Here is a 17,814-nt window from a genome sequence, read left to right on the forward strand (position 1 = left end):
ATAAATGTTGAAAGTGTCCCAAGAACCTGTATGAGAGAGCAAAATGTATTGTCATGGATTGCATTGATGATTATGTAAGAGGAGGATCTGGTGATCCAACTGTGAAGCAATTGTGATGGAGAAAGGAGACAGGAAGTTCCCATGGTTGTGTCATGCATTATTGATTCACGTATGATATTGTTTATTGTGAGATATTGACAAAAGGAGGCGGTGTGGAGAGATAAAGAAATATTTAATATTTCCTTAATAAAAAAATAGAAGGCAGAAAGCGTGCTGTACAGCCTACATGAAGATCAAAACATCCTCTAGCAAGAAACAAGTCACGGGGCATGTCATTAGAAAGAGCATTAAGGCAAAGAGCAGCGAATAGCGAGGCAGCAGGAATAACCTGAAGGCACAGTAGGGATCACCATTAAGATGGCTGCATTACCATGCCCACATCCCTCCTCTCAACATCCCATGGTGAAATCTTTGCATGGCTTCCACAGATCATCCCCTTCTCCACAGGGGCATTCTGATCAGGGTACCACTTCTTCCTCAAAAGAGGGAAAGACAGAGCTGGCAGGGACCACAAGAGGTCCTCTAGTCCAGCCCCTGCCCAAGGCAGGGTCATCTCTATCCACGGTACCATATTACTACTAGAACTAAACCAATGGCATTGTCACACACCCACAAATCACACGACCCCAAGATGTCCTTTTGCTTCGCCTGTGGCAATAGTAACCCATGTCCTCCTTCTGCAAGGGTTGTTAAAAGATGCTGAATGGCACACAAGGAAGAGGTCCATGCCCCTGCTACAAGAAGGCACTCATCCCCACAATCTGTACCCATCTGACCAAGGGGTAAAACTTCTTCCTGACCTCAAACTGGGTGACCAGCTTGACCCTGAGCAAAGGGGCAAGTCCCTCTAGCCAGGAACCTACAGGTTTTACTTGAGGAAGGAGTATTGGCAGTCTCCAGCCTTGGTGACAGTCGCTCAGCGCTCCTGAGGAAGGAATATGCCTACCACAACACACAGCAAAGGACAAAGAAAAGAGTCTTTCCCAGCCTCATGCTTCTGGGCTTCACTGGTTGCCTCATGAGACACAAGCAGAGTAAAGCATAGGCACAGTTACTCCTAGATCATTCCTGATCAATGTTTACCCGACCTCTTTTTCAACACCCCCAGTGACAAAGGCTCCACAACTTCCCTCAGCAGTCTAGTGCACTGCTGCGCCCTTTTAACAGCCAAGTCCTTACGCCTATCCAACAGTAGCAAGACCAGCCCTCTCTGTTCATGGGACATGAATAAAACAAACCAAGCCTTTCCTGTGGCCCTCTTGATGACATCCAGGTCAGTCCCGAATGCCCTGCCCCACTCCACAGGCATTAAGAGGCACTGGAGCACAACTTCACCTCAAGCTCTCCCTCCTTGACCTCATCCTCTACCACCCGCTCTCATGACAAACTGCTCAGTTCCTTTCCTTCAGCACTATGCACATACTGCTGAGACATCAGCACTATGTGCCACCATTCCCACATATTCCTAACACAGATTTACAGTGCCCGCCACCCCTTACAAGAGCTCTCTACAGCCCCTACACTCCTCCAACCACATATTTGTATTTCCAGAAGACCCATCATTACACAACATTTCTCCATACCCACCACCCCTTTTAGCATGAAGTGGTCAATAAAGCCCAAGGGTAAAACATCTTGGGCACCATCTAAAATACAAATAAAAGCATGACCACTCCTGTGCCACTCTCCACCCTTGTCTTCACTCTCTCCCTTTCAAATCAACCCTTTAAAAATGCCATCCACAGGGATGGGCCAGGAACCACTGAGAATATGACAAAAGCCAGCAGAGGCCTACCGTTTCTGGTCTGGCTTCTGTTAGACTAGGAAGTGGCTTCAGGAGCTTGACTGCCTGGATGGCCTCATTGAGCCCAGGTGGGACCAGGCTTCTGCTCTGACCTTGCTGAGATGCCACCTGCTCAGGAGATAAGATCAGATTGAGAACCTGCAAGTCCAGGGCCCTGATCTGGCCTCCTTACAGTATATGCAGGCATTGTGCTAGAAGTGGGGGCTTTTAGGCTAGCCTTCTTTGGGTGGCTCTGACAGAAGGCTCGTACTAGGTCAGGGGCTCATGCATTTTCTGCAGGTTGCTAGAAATAGTCTGCCAGTCCATAACCTTGCCAGTCAAACACATTAATACCATTTCCTCCCTAACTTCTGGTTGTCAATGGTGATTTTTTGAGTTGGAATTACTTATGCCCCCAGCCAAAGAGGATGGTTTGGGGACTGCCAGGAATAGGTTGTCTTTGTGCATAGCTTTGCCAGGGAGATGTAGAAGACAGGGTGGGCACGCAGAACATCAGATAGCTACAAGCAGAAGGACACCATGTTGGTGACTGCAGAGATGGCATAGAGTCCTAGATACCCAAGATCTTGCTTGTCAGAGTTGAGGGGTGGCTTTCAGGTATTAGGAAGAGAGCAATTCTTTACTCCTACAATGGACGTGGAGCCCCCCCCGAGCACTGTTTGTAGCCTAAAACTAGACCTTCTTGGCAGGCTAGTGGTGGTGCTTCACGTCATCATGTATTCATTGCAAGTGGGTTCCCAGTTCTGTGACTACAGGGGTGGAGATGTTGGACAGGGCTGTGGGGAAGTAGGGATGAAACCCACACTTGGCATCAAGGGGCTGCACTGGCTGGGTGACAGATCCAAGTTGTTGTATGCAGATATAGACACGGGCAGGAGCACAAGCCAGTCATGGTGATGGCAGTTAAGGAAGCCTCATTTAGCATTGCTCCAGCACCTGGTTCTCCCTTGTCTGCCAGTGTTAGACAGACTAGAGCTCCTGCTCTACCCCCAAAAGGGACAGGAAATCCCACATGTTGGACATGAACAGAGGGCCCAAGACTGATACAGTACAGGTAAGCACCCCATGCAGCCAAAACAAATGTCCAAAGTTACTGGATCCAAGTTGAGTGGGATGCCCACAATGACTACTCCATTGTAATGGGGTTCACCCTGTGCCTCACTAGGAGGCACCTCTCTTTGCAGAAACACTTGTCCATTAAGTTGTCCATAGCACCCAAGCCCACAAGGACTGACAGCTGTACTGCTAACCAGATGGCATGGGCAAGGTCCTTGTGTTCCACAAGACTAGCAGAGGCCCAAAGCTCACAGCTGGTTCTTCTAGGTCTCCCACAGATACAGTTCCCTGGATTTCTAGAGCAGTAGATCTTCCTGGGGCACCAGGAGACCTGGGATTGTGGTGTGGGGTCTGCTCTCATGGCCATCTTTTCCACACACTCCTCTGGAAGGCAGTGGTAGATCCACAAAGAGCTTGGGGCCCTTGACTGAGCTAGCAGGGGACTCAACAGGAACAAGTTCATCCTTCAGCTCCTCACTAAGCCTCTGGCAGAATTGCCACAACTTCAATCACCTCATTCCACTTGAGGCCAGGGGCCTACCACTGACGTGAGCCACTGTGGGCTTTAGCTGGCTGCCATGCTGAACATTTTAGGGGGCTATTTTGGCAGAGATGAACTGCAAGGGGTGGGCAGGTGCCTATGGGACTTCTTCCCTGTAAGGCTTGGATGGACAATTTGAAAGACTGAAGCCCTCGAGGAGCAAGGAAGCCCAGGTCAGGACTTCTCCCTGCAAGCAGGCCAACCATTAGTCCCATCTTGGCCTGGTCTGTGGAACAGATGATGGGGCACAGTGGAAAGAGCAGGCAACACTGATCCAGGAATCCCAAAACACTTCTTTGGATCTGGCTCAAGTGCACTGGGAGTGGGACTTGTGGTAGCAGCAGCAGTCTTCTGACAGCAGGGCCCCAGCCAAGGCTCGATTGTTGCTTCATCTCTTGGGGATGGTTTTGCTCAGCATTTGCCAGGCTCCAGCTTTAGCCTGTGCCCCTTCCAGGCAGTCCAACAGCTCTGGTTTTCCCCTCTAGCTGTTCAAACAGTGCCTGGAGCTGCTGAACTGCCTGCTGGAGATGGGCCATCATTTCTTGGGATTCAGGGGGTTGGAGGGCTTGCAGGGATTCTCGGGCAGAACGGAGTTTGTATTTCTACTTTGGGTCCTGCCCCACAGCTCCAAAAAGACTGCTCCAGGTAAAAGGTTGGGACCGAGGCATTGGTGGTCTGGCCTAATGATTGGATACTTGAAGCATGGAGGGCAGTCCAAAGTGGTTACCTAGGGACTGGGGGTATCAGGGGGTCGGTACTGGAACTGGAAGCCGCTGTCAAGATGGAACAGGGCCAAAAGCTGCAGCCAGAGACAAGGTACTCCCTGCATCTTCTTCCAGGGTACCCACAGATTAGTCCAATTGGTAGGCATCCTAACTGGTCCCCAGCATGATGTTCTCCCACATTCATTTGCACAGTGATCCATGTCTGAGCCAAGGCTGAGGTAAGCCTCACTACCCTTCATGTATCTAATGGGCTCACCCAGGATCCTGTTACTGGGGGCCATAAGTTTCTCTTTCCGGAGGTGATGATGTATATGGGCACCTTGGACTGGAGGGGAACAAAAGCTCTGTTCAGTCAGCTGCCTCACAGCTGCTGTCCAGCACCTTCAGGAGTTCATCAAGTCACCCTCAGAAGCCAGGAGGTTTACCTTTTGGTCCTGGGCCCTTGGTAAGCCTCCAATGGTGGGACTTGGGAGGCAGCCTCATTTCAAGTTCAGAACAGCATTTCACCATTATGATCAGGAAGTGACAGTGTAGTTGTTGTAGGCCTTGGGGACCATGTGTGGAAATCTGGCCTGATATCCCAGCTACTGGAAGACGCATGGCTAAGGCACTGAGCCAGAGGCCTGCACTGATCTCCACGTGGACACCTTGCTGTCTGGGTGCTGTCGTGGGTCATCAGCAGCCAAGGTGCATTCAACAGCCCTCGCTGGACATGAAAGCTTTCTGGTTCAGGCTACAATCCACCCATTCACTGCCCAGTCCATGATCTGAGCTGTGTTGTGGCCCAGCATATTGTTTACATTTAAAAATGGTGGAGCAAAGGGTGATGGGCCCTTCAGGGATGCAGATGGTCAGGCTCACTGTTTTTGTGGATGAGCCAGGTCATTACCTTCTTCCAGGACTTGGCCATGCAGCCAGAACTTCCATCAGGTGGCCAGAGACATCAGCACAAGGCCGTCTGGGTCCCACTTCGTTAGCTGGACTCAGTGCGGTCTTGGTCTGGAGCTGTAGTCCATGTCCTGCTCTAGCCTCCACCTCTTCCAGCAGGAGCTTAGCTTGGCAGACAGCTTGAGGGTAACTGGCAGCAAGGGTCCCCGAGGCAGGTCTGTAGATCACATTGACAGGCAGCAGCCTTCACCATTGAGGACACCACCATAGTAGGCAGTCTCTCCTGCAGGGACTGTGCAAGATAACCTGGGACCCACCAGATCTCACTGCCTTAGGGAAGACTGAACAGTCTAGTTTCTGGATCCCAGAGCTGGTTGCTGATGTGCAGGCCAGAGCTGTGGTCAGTAACTGGAGCCACACAATGACAGGTGCAGACAGTGGACCTTGCACAAGTTGGTATTGGGGATACTATGGGCTTATGCTGATCTAGAGCAGCATAATCTACACACTACCAAGCCATAGCCTGGAAAAAAAAGAAGGAAGTCTCTTGGTTGCGGCCAACAGTAATGCGCTAGACGAGGAACAAGGAGTTGTCTCTTGGAACGTGTTAATAGTAGCTGAAGGCAACAGCTGTAGTGCCCCACCACCTATTTTTATATAATTAGCCAGTTGGTCTCCAAGTGATAAGGTGTTCTTGCTAACCCCATATGGTAATCCTCCCTTCAGGCCCATCATGGCCATTTGCAATTCTTATGCCATACTACAACAGCATGGCTCAAGCAGGAGGCGTCCAAACTGTTTCTAGGAGACCAAGTGAACCTTACAGATATTACCGTTGTTTCATCAGTCAAGGAAAGGAATAAATCAACTCATCCAACTAAGCCAAAGCAAATAGAGCAAATGGCCTAAATGATGGCATACTTAAGTAGACCATCCCAATACACAGCATCATGCCTTTGGCTTTAAAGCCTTAGTAACAGCAACTGATCTAACCAGATGCATCTGTTAGAGGAAAATATATTTACCCACGTGTCCAGTTCCTTGGAACAAAGCTTTTTTCTTTTCCATAATTCTAGCAGCTTTGTCAGCATGGGCCATAAGTCAGAGGCGAGAAGAACACACAATAGGTGCAAGCAACAGCAGCAGCAGCATTCCACGATGGTGTGGGGAAAGATACAGTTCTGGAAGGAAAGGTTCTGCATCTTGCTCAGAAAGGTGAAAACCCCACCTAACTGACACCTTCACAATCCATACAAGAACTGCTTTGCTTCAGTTCCAAGAGGTTCCAGGGAAACCAAGCAATGTCAATAAAAACAGGTCACAGCCTTTGCGATGGTACTGGAACAAGCTGTCTCTAAACACAGGGCACAGACTACAAGGGAAAGTTCGAGAACTTCCCAGATTCTAAGTCAGCTGCTGCCAGTGCGTGCTACCTCCCTCCCAAGTTTCCCCAGTTGGTGCAAGTGAGAATTTGTTGTGCACTTGTGGGTTGCTGGACATGCACTGCAACAAGCATGTGTTCTCTTGCTTTGGCATGTAACAATAAGGCATCAGACTGAACAGGTCACCTGCTCCTTTTCTCCACTGAGGGGTGGCAATTATGGGAGCCATGACTGTACCTTAAGTCTTTGTCCAAGCCTGCAAAAGAAGTCCTGATCCCTGAAGGGCTGCAGGCTCATCTCTTCACAGCCTGACAAGTCCCAAGGTTTGGGGAACAGGTGGCTGGCCCACTGCTGGAGAGAAGAGCAGTTGCATGCGACTGGTCTCTTGTTACAAAGGCACCTGGGATGGCTGTCCATCTTCCACTGCCTTAGTTAAGCAACAGCTGACAATTCTTTGGTCAGTCTGTTGCTGGAAGTTGGAAACTTCATGGAGACTGCAGACTTCCCAGGTCTCTTCACCCAGCTTCAAAAGCCTATTCTGCAACTCTCACTTTAGCCTCGCAGCTTGAAGTCAGGCCTGAACTGCTGGAGATGGAAAGAGAGAAAAAAGAGACAAGTGTGTCAGTAGCGTTAAGGTGGTTGTTACAGCCTTATGAATGCATGAAGCAAAGGAACCTTATGCCTATGAAGCTAAATATACTACAGGTTTTAGTGGCCACAAACTGGGACTCACTTCACTGGCCATGGCCAGAAGCAGTCAAGTCTGTTTTGTATCCAAGATCTGAATCATCCCAACCAGCAGAGCAATGCCCAGGCTTTCAATACATGAACAATACAGATGCAAAGTTCAGATGCAGATGGACATTGCCCACACACAGGATTTCTGTTTTGGGCTCACTGTAGCACCACTATGGGCATATGTGTACACGTGTTTTACAATCAATACGTTATAGTACATATATTATTAATATGTTACAGAAAATTGTATCTTTCTACAAGGAGTACATGTATAGTCCTCCCCTGCCATAGAGAAAAAGCATTACGTGTTTTCACAAGATTTTGCACATGTACCAAACTACCTACTCCTGGACAATAAATGCAGTGCTCTAGGATGCTTGTACACATGCCAAAACTAGCCTTCAAAAGTGGCTTAATTGCCCTTTTGCACCACTTTAGTGGTGTTGCCGTTTACACACTTGGCAGGACGTCGCACTTTCATTTCATGACAATGTACATTTTAAAGCAAAATATGCTGTGAACAGTATAGAAGGAGAGGAATTCAAGGCAGGTATTTCAGGGCACCTTATGAAATACACCTCTCCTTTGAAAAGAGCTGCTAGGTACTTGGTTTCACTGGGCCCCAGGGGCAGTTGTAAGATCTGGAAAGGTGGCAGGGGAGGGGGAGGAGGGGCTGCCATGTCGCTCCATAACACAATGACTGTTTCTACAAATGATAAAGAAACTAAAAGCCTTGCTAATATGCTATGGGTCCAACCCAGCCTGGCCACAGACGGAGCAGCTCTCTACACTCCCACATACGCATCCCTGAGACCCTCTGCAGGGCCCCAAAATGCCTCCCTCTGCCCTTTCTGCACTGCCCTGCCACCTGCAGTGCCCCTTGCCTCTTCCACCCACCATCCCCTCTCACTCCTCCAAGTCCTGCCCTGCCTTCTCTCCATCCCATAAATCCACTATATCCTGCACATATGCATCCCACCATATCCCAGCTCTCCCAACTCCTCACTGCCCACCCCCAGCTCACTGAGCCCTCCCAAGCATTCAAACCTCATTGTAGCTCCTCATATCCCCTGGCTGCCCCCCTGCCCACAACCCCTTTTCATCCACCCAAAGTCTTCTCCTGCCTCCCAGCCTCACCCCCCAGCACCTCCACACCTCCCTATACCTGCAGTGCCCCAATCCTTCCTCCCTATGGGGCCTCCTGCCCCCCAAAGTCCCCTCATGCTAGTGACCAACCCTCATCCTGCAGATGCTCATGGCCTTGCAAGTCCCTTCTCTAGAAAAAAAACAAACAAACAAACAACTCTCCCGAACCCTTTCCTTCAGAGACCCTGACCATGAGGCATGTGGGGACAGGACTTCCCCCTCCCCCCACACATCCCCCCTCCTCCTTACACTAGGCCAACTGGCTTCTGTGCTCCACAGACAGAGACTAAGCTATCTCTGGTATCCCAAATGTATCCGACAAGCAGCATCCCTACTTGGAGAATCAAATCCACCCATCCACCTCTGCCAGGCAGCGTTTGCATTATAGCTCAAAATACCACCTTTCCCTTCTATACGGCATGTGGGGGGCAAGGAGGTGTGTATGGGGCTTGGTTGGGAAGTGGTTGTGTGGGGGGTGTGCAGGAAGTTGTACGGGGTGTGGGCATGGTGGGTGGGGAAAGACTATGGATGTGTGAGACCATACAGGGCGAGTCCCCAGACAACCCCAGATCCTAGATCTGCATTCAGGGGCAGACGGTGTGGACACATTGGCAAGATAGCATGCAGCTCCAGACATGGGCATGATAATTAGGGGCTCCTCCAAGGGAGGAGGCAATGGGCCCAGTTTGAGTTTCTTGGAAAAATACATTTCTTCCTCTCCACATATATAGCAACATAGCATCTATCATAAGCTTCCCTTTACATACCTTACAAACAATTTGAACTCCTACATAGCCATTACTACCAATGCACCCATCTCCCTCATACCCACCCACAGACTTTATCCTAGTTCAAAAGCAGGAAAAGCTAAGAGACTATTTGGGTTTCACATTGGCCCAGGACCTTTTTGCTTTCTGGTACTGTTGCTGCTGTGGTGCAAGACCCGATTCTCAGTCACCTATTGGCAGGTTATGTGGAGCAATATAAAAGTGAGTAAGGAGGAAGTTGATTTTCATATTTCAAATAGTCAAAGGACTTTCCAGCTTCTTAACACATCACCCATTCCAAGCCTTCCTCAAACAAAGACAAAACAAAACAAACAAAAAACCAAAGCCCAATCCTTCAGCTTTAACAAGCAAAAGCAGGGCTCTTCCAGTCATAACACAAGCCCAGCCCTTTCTCCTTCCTAGCTATTAAAGCCACCCCAACCACCTCCCTTATGCTCTCTCAGCTAGCCCCTTCACTGTTTCCACCTGCAGGGCCACCCAGGGGCCTGATCCTCTCCACCTGCACCTCATCACCAATTCAGGCTGTCTGCACCTCTTAACTCACGTGGTCCCTTTGGAGAATTGCAGTAATACTTCTTGCTCATTATTGGAAGTCCAATACTATGTGCTCAGTGTATTTTCACTGGGAAATTTGAGTCACACTCATTCATTAGGGGTTATTTGGCCTCTAATTTACTTCTGGCTAATGTCACACACATTACAGATTGACTAATGACCTGCTGTAGTCTCATGGCACACCTTAAATGAGCTGGTAATTCAAACACATTTCCTGACCACCTACTCCACAGCACAAGGGGCTAGGACCCTCAATCCAAACTGGCAGAAGGAATAGGTATACTCCCAAGATTCCTCCTGTACAAATTAGAAATTGCAAAGGCACAGCTCATCTGGTCCCCTTCTGCTACTGCTGGAGTGTCTCCCTTAAGCTAGTGTCCCACTCACCTCCAAGAACATTTGTTAGCAGTTCCTACAGCTGGCCAATACAAGGCTGTGGTTATCTACCACAGCTGAACACAATTAAAGTCAGGGCAGTCACTGTAAACCTTCTGGATCAAAGCAATGGGCTCCCAACTCTTTTCAACAAGAGGCTTCCACTCAGTGGGGATCTTTCAGTTATGGCAACAAAGGCAAAGCAAAGGACCTTTTCCTTTATGTGCCAGATGTTTGTGCTGTACAAAAGGAAGTGTTTTTAGATTTTCCAGCAAGAACATGGAGATGACAAATTGCTATTTCCATATAGAAAAAGGCCTTCAGTTTTCTGAGACAATAAATGTGTCTTCTAGTGCACATGCACTGCCACCAAGAACTATCTTTTTAACAACTTTAATCTCATGACATGGTGTAGCTGAGGTGATCCTTGAACAACAGCAGTCACTAAAGCACAGTTTAACCAGGTACAGCACAAATTCTGCAGCCTGGACCGTTTGCTTGCTCATTATGATGGTTTTCTATAGCTGGTTTATGAACACTTCGTTTATCAGCATGTCACAGGCAGAAGCAGCATCTTATCTAAGAATTTATAAGCACGTTAGATGGAATTGTTTTTAAATCGTTACTAGCACAGTAACCCATTAGCCTTTTTGGAGCTCATGTCATTTCTAATAGATTCTTTATTAAAAGTTCTCCCAATAATGTACTAATCCTCTGTAATGTGTTAAAAGTTGAAACTGTAATACAAGCAGTAAGGCCCAAAGTGAAAAAAAAAAATCAGTATATCTGGCATATCCATTGAAGAGTCCCTTTTTTGTTCCCTGAAAATAGGGGGCAGGAGTGAACAGCAAGAGACTTTCCTGAGGTTTTACTTACAACATGCATTCAGCATTGTCCACAGAAACTGCTTATACAAATGACCTCTTTTTACCTGACTATGTGAGGGTCACTCTACTCATGTTTTCCATGCTTGACTCTGGTTATGTGCTAGAAGGGTAACTAAGTGTATTCCTGATCTGCACCCTCATTAGTATGCATGCTTCAGGAGGGGGCTTCTCACACCTTTTCTCACTGTTTGTGGCCTTGGGTTTACTGTTCGAGGTCTAAAACAGGCTATTGTAAAGAGCAGGTGGATCAAGTTGTGTGTCCACTGGCCTTCTCTGCCAAATCAGTGACACCTGTAGGCACACACCAGTTGGTAACACAAAGTTAGACAAGGGTCACCTTTCCCTTCTATAGTGCATGTGGGGGCAAGGAGGTGTGTGTGGGGCTTGGTTGGGAAGTGGTTGTGTGTGGGTGGTGTGCAGGAAGTTGTACAGGGTGTGGGCATGGTGGGTGGGGAAAGACTATGGATGTGCAAGATCATACAGGGATAGTCCCCAGACACCACAAGACCTTAGATCTGCATTCAGGGGCAGACGGTGTGGACCGACTGGCAAGATAGCATGCAGTTCCAGACATGGGCATGATGTTTAGGGGCTCCTCCAAGGGAGGAGGCAATGGGCCCAGTTTGAGTTTCTTGGAAAAATACATTTCTCCCTCTCCACATATATAGCAACATAGCATCTATCCTAAGCTTCCCTTTACATACCTTACAAACAATTTGAACTCCTACATAGCCATTACTACCAATGCACCCATCTCCCTCATACCCACCCACAGACTTTATCCTAGTTCAAAAGCAGGAAAAGCTAAGAGACTATTTGGGTTTCACATTGGCCCAGGACCTTTTTGCTTTCTGGTACTGTTGCTGCTGTGGTGCAAGACCTGGTTCTCAGTCACTCATTGGCAGGTTATGGGAAGCAATATAAAAAGTAAGTAAGAAGGAAGCCTATTTTCATATTTTCTGGTCCACAATATGCAGATAGGTACAGAAATAAATCATCTTCATGTTTACCCACACGTTGCAGTGAGTGAATGAGAGTCATGTCAAAATTGAAGAGGGAGGATCTTCATTGCACACTGATGTTATAGAAATGGGAGACTGCTCCCTAGCTTATTCCTGCAGACGTATGGCTGAAAGCAAACAAAACCCTGGGGCATCAGGACCACAAGCCTCCAGACTTGGGCCTGCACACAGGATGCCTGCCAGAGGATTTGGAAGCATCTGAAGCCCCAGGCAGGGGTGGAGGATGCTTCCCAGTAGCAGAGCCACACATGGTTCTTGAATGACTATTTGGAATCGATTTGGCTGATTTGACTTGGGTCACATGTATTTAAGGAAATCTATTGGCAAAGCCTATTTTCAATCCTGTCAAGAAGGAAGTGATTTAGTGGGCCAACAGGAGACTCCCTTGTGTAGGGAGGTGCCAACTGCACAGTCCCATGCCTCGGTAAGGTGGCATACCTAGGGGGATGGTGGACTGAAGTAAGCCCCAGGAGAGGCAGTAGCTTTAAACTTTGCTACAACTCTGCAGGATGCCTGCTGATGACCCTGGAACCTGGTTTTCTCTGGTTAAAATAAAAAACAAGCCAAAACCCACATTCCCCCCCTCCCCCTATTAAAAGGGAACACCACTAGCACATATATCAGTGATGTTTCATTTTAATCATGGAAAAAGACAGATAATGGTTTTGTTTTTCGGTTTTTTTAAATAAAAAGAATTGTGTGTTTTTTAAAAAGATTTTTTAAATCAAAGGAAAGCAGGATCCCTGCTGATAAGGAGCAGAGTAGAGATGTGTCACATCAGTTTACATCTGGGCAGCCAAATTACGTTCCCATGGCAGCCAGCCAGGGCTACTCATTCCATAACCTAGAGACTCAGTGTCTTGTCTCGAGTTTACTCCAATCCAAACTCCACAGCCAACCCTGGTGTTGGCAGAATTAGGAAAAGCAGAGATTACAGAAGGGCTCTAGCGGTCACATTTCAGAGGAGATTGTTTGGTTTTCCAGAGCTGACCGACCATTACTCTTTCCCCAAATGTATTTTAGAGCCCTGGTCTTGGTGGCCTTAATCCAGCCTTACAAAGTGGTCAGGAACATTGTCCAGTGCAGGCTAAAAGAGCACGTCTCTCACTCTCATCTTCACATTCAATTCACATACCCCAGGGTAGTAGGACATGTAGGCAAGAAGCATTTTTCAAGGTTGCATGAGCGAGCAAGACCCCAGGGACTTCCTGTCCAGACAAAGCAAATTAAGCAAAAAGGAAAAAAAGAAAGGGGGTGGGGGTTGTAGGGAAATGGCTGCTCACCCAAAGTAGTTTTAAGGAGAGAAACTCAATGGGCTTCTGAGTTTGGCTGCTTTCTAGCTATTCATGCAGCTGAACCTGACCAAACATGCAACAGGAGGCTTGGTCTTCCTTCCAGAAAGGACAGAACAACCCTGCGGTGCTAGCTAGTTCAAGTGCCTCAGAGCACATCCCTCTGACAGCCTGCTGGGTTGCATTACCGGGGCAAGCTGTATGCCCTCAAGGCCGGGGTCCTCAGCCACTTGCTGCTCAGCTAAGTATTAGCCTTACTCTCCCAGCCTCCACCAGCACACGTCTCTGAAGTGAGATCTGCTCCAATAGGTTGTCTCCTCCCACACCTGGCACAGAAGCAAGAAAAAGGTCCACCATGCTAGTAGTTCAGTGGTCCTCAGCAGCAAGCATCCTGGTTTTCTCTAGTGAGAAAGAAAATGCTCAAATTTTGGATTAAAAAGAAAAAACACAAAACCCCAAAACACACATTTTTCCATGATCAAAAATGAAACAGCACTTTTGTTACCTCTCAGCTCTGTGCTCTTAGGGAACCCTGGCACAGTGCGCAGCCTGTCTGTCTCACCAAGGACTCAGCCCCTCCACACCTCTGCCTGAACAAAAACCCATTCCAGGAAGGACTTCCAAGAGACAGTGAAGATGCAGTGGGAGACGCACCTAGCACCCTCCAGACAAGAAGGAGCCAACTCCCCGGGTCTCATTTGCATCAGAGATCAAACCGGATGACAGCCCATTTAAATGGGAGATGGGACAGGAATGCGCCATATTCCTATAGCTTTTTGGGTCACATTGCTGCGCTTCATTCTATTCTAGCTCACAGGTGACACTTCCTAACCAGTCTCTCAATCACAAGTTGGTCACAGAACTGTCATAATGATAGGTGCTTCATTACTTTACCTTAGGAGTACACTCAAGACTGCTCAGCATGACAGGGAGCAAGTGAGCTACAGCCCTTGCAGAGATTTAACTGCAGGGCAGTCCTAAGGAGAGGATTCAGACTTGAGGTGCTGCTGGGACTGGAAGCTTTCAATCTACCCACTAGTGCCTGGTGGAAACCTACTGCAGGATCAATCAACAATAAGAACTGGTATGGCTGGCCATGGGCACAGCAAACCCCTAGACCAGGGTTTCCCAGCCAGGCTGCTATCAGAAGTGAACAGGCAGGTGTACTGCAGAGGTTTGCCAGGGCAATTGCTACAATCAGTATGATGGGGAATGCCTCAACAGGTGTGCCATGGAAAATGTTCATTAATTTAAGTGTGCCTTGGGCTGGAAAAGGCTGGGAAATATGGAGGTAGACCACAAGCATCCAGGTGTACAAGCCAGTCAGCTAATGGGCTGAACTTCCTGGAACAGTTCAGCAGTACAAGATAATGCAGCATCAGTTTGAGCCTGTTTAGCATTTGGGCTGACACCAAGCTTTCCTGATTGGTCCTCTGAACATCCCAGACTGTACAGCTCTTCAGCCCATTTGCAGTTCTTCAGCTCTGAAAAACTCCCAGATACTCAGGAGGTCAGTGCTCAGGTGCATCTAACACACCTTCCAGCTATGCAGCTCAACTTGCCTTCAGAAGCTCAACAGAGCCCTTGCTATCCCAGGATTTTACACCTGCACCTCCAGAAATGTTATACATGTCACCCGCTGCATCAAGTGCCCCGATGGAAAGTAAGTGGGAGACCAAACAACAACCGCACACCAGAACAAATACTCACCAAACGTCTCTCAGACAAGAATACTCAACTCCCTGTGGGAGCACGTGTCACACAAGAAAACCTCTCTCCCCCCAGCCTCTCAGTTCTGATCCTCAAAAGGAATTGACAAAGCCCCTTTCACAGAAAAGCCTATAAAGCTTCACTTCATCAACCTACTGGATCAAAAAAAGACAGAGACATGGACTAATGTGCCTGAAATCCAATGTCTTCATTTATAACCTGCCTAACCTGACTCCCCAGATACCTGTCCACCGTTTACCAATTTCATTCATTCCCCTTTCCCCACCTACTACCTCTCTCTCATCCACTGCCTCCTTACTGTATGTAGTCATTGACTGGCTTTCTTGCATACATACCAGCCTCTGGCTTTACTATTCAGTCCATCCAGGAAGAGCACACACCAACTGCAGATGCTGCCTTAGCCTGAGCAAGGGTATTTATACCCTAAAGCTTGCAGAAAAGACTTTTTCCAACTATTTGAGTTGGTCTAAGGTATCAGATTTACCCGAAGAACCTTGTTGCCTCTTAGGGGTATAGGCTGTAGCTGTGTTGGTCTATGTACCTGACCTTTTACACTCCCCTTTCCCCTCTTCCTCCCCCACCCTCCTTTTCTACTCTGTCTTCCTTCTTTCTAGCTCTTTTCTTTTTAAGAGACAAGTCTCTTTTCTACCTTGGGAAACTACTACTGTAGAGTTTCCCTTACTTCTGCATGTTTCCCCCCACATCTTGTCCCCGCTCTAGCTTTTGTTTTTCTAATTTCCACTTATTCACCCACAGCCCTTCACACACTTCAAGCTTTTCATCCCTTGCTGTTCTGAGACTCCCAAGACTTCTGATGCCGGAAGGACCGTGTCACCTGAAAGCTTGTAAAGAACTTCTCTTCCCCAGCAACTTAGTTGGTATAGTAAAAGATACCACATCTAGCTAAAGAAACTTGCTTTTAAAAAGCTCAGGAATTAAGTTTCAGGGCATACGAGTATGTATTAACATGAAGAGCAAGTGGAGGTACAGAAAATTCAAAGCCGACTAGATTAAGCAATCACAGGATATCTGCACAGAGCAAAGGATTTAACTCAGGCTCTGGGGCTCAGGAAAACAAGTAACACTGAACCAGTGCTCTAACTAGTCCTGACACCAGCTCCACCACCAGACCAAGTTTCAAACTTCATTGATACCATACTGTCTAGACTCTTCCAGAAACCTGCAGTTGTCCTGACCTATTTTCAGGAGACAGATTTCAACACAAGTTCAAAACATATAGTACCAGGGTAAAGCAGAGCATAATTATAGAACAGGTCTCCTTCTTTCAAGGAGGAAGGTGATGGGTACCCCTGAACTTTCACTATGCATTTTAACCAGGGAACAGCTTTGTATGTTTTGAAAAGTATTTTATCTAACCAAGGGCATAGAGTAGGTTGTTTAGGCTGGGGGAGATCGCTTGTTGCTTAGTTGCTTAACTGCTGGCCTCGCTAGAAGGAAAGCTGTATCAACAAAGTCCAGAGCTGGAAGGGGGGGTTACTTGCTGGGCTTCCTATACATTTCATCACATCAACAAGTTTAACCTGTTACGGAGCTATATAAGGCAGACGCCCACTGAGGTGGGGGTGCTTGCTTTGCAAATGATTGCCAAGCACCACTTTCTGCGCAGAAATAAAGATTAAGTTGGATCCTTCAACCCTGTGTGTGTATTGGCACAAGCGCACCGGGCACGAACTCACCGTTGTTTGGGGACAACAAAGGGATCAGTAAGTAGTCACAGCATACTCAAGGAAAAAGAACTAGCAAAAGGGAATAGAAGAGCATCTAGATAACATCACATTAACAGCTACTCGGGTAGCAAGAAACAAGGGGCTCTACTCATGCACAATTCACACATGCAAAGTAAAGGAGATAAATATTGAGAAGAGCTACATACCAGTAAGCAGAGACACTGTCCACCTGGCTCTGAAGGTCTGAAAACTAGTCAGGTCCCTGCAACCTGAGCTTGCACAGGTCTTTCCAGCTCCTTAACACATCACCCATTCCAAGCCTTCTTCAAACAAAGACAAAACAGACAAAAACCAAAGCCCAATCCTTCAGATTTAACAAGCAAAAGCAGGGCCCATCCAGTCATCCTTTCTTCCTCCCAACTATTGAAGCCACCCCAACCACCTCCCTTATGCTCTCTCAGCTAGCCCCTTTACTGCTTCCAGCTGGTGAGGCACCCAGGGGCCTGATCCTCTCCACCTGCACCTCATCACCAATTCAGGCTGTCTGCATCTCTTAACTCACGTGGTCCCTTTGGAGAATTGCAGTAATACTTCTTGCTCATTGTTGAAAGTCCAACACTATGTGCTCAGTGTATTTTCACTGGGAAATTTGAGTCACACTCATTCATTAGGGGTTATTTGGCCTCTAATTTACTTCTGGCTAATGTCACACACATTACAGATTGACTAATGACCTGCTGTAGTCTCATGGCACACCTTAAATGAGCTGGTAATTCAAACACATTTCCTGACCACCTACTCCACAGCACAAGGGGCTAGGACCCTCAATCCAAACTGGCAGAAGGAATAGGTATATTCCCAAGATTCCTCCTGTACAAATTAGAAATTGCAAAGGTGCAGCTCATCTGGTCCCCTTCTGCTACTGCTGGAGTGTCTCCCTTAAGCTAGTGTCCCACTCACCCCCAAGAACATTTGTTAGCAGTTCCGACAGCTGGCCAATACAAGGCTGTGGTTATCTACCACAACTGAACACAATTAAAGTCAGGGCAGTCACTGTAAACCTTCTGGATCAAAGCAATGCGCTCCCAACTCTTTTCAACAAGAGGCTTCCACTCAGTGGGGATCTTTCAGTTATG

The 17,814-nt window shown here is 47.7% G+C and overlaps 1 long non-coding RNA gene across 1 annotated transcript; it reads right to left on the reverse strand.

Moving 5' to 3' along the window:
* Positions 1-213: 213 nt before the first annotated feature.
* On the reverse strand, positions 214-17,105 carry LOC132248468 (uncharacterized). Its single transcript, XR_009459666.1, has 2 exons — positions 16,885-17,105; positions 214-7,041 (listed from the first exon to the last, which is right to left on the reverse strand). It is a non-coding gene; the product is annotated as an uncharacterized LOC132248468 (long non-coding RNA).
* Positions 17,106-17,814: the final 709 nt, after the last annotated feature.

The sequence above is a fragment of the Alligator mississippiensis genome, chromosome 1, assembly GCF_030867095.1.
Source record: "Alligator mississippiensis isolate rAllMis1 chromosome 1, rAllMis1, whole genome shotgun sequence".
NCBI classification, from domain to species: Eukaryota; Metazoa; Chordata; order Crocodylia; family Alligatoridae; genus Alligator; species Alligator mississippiensis.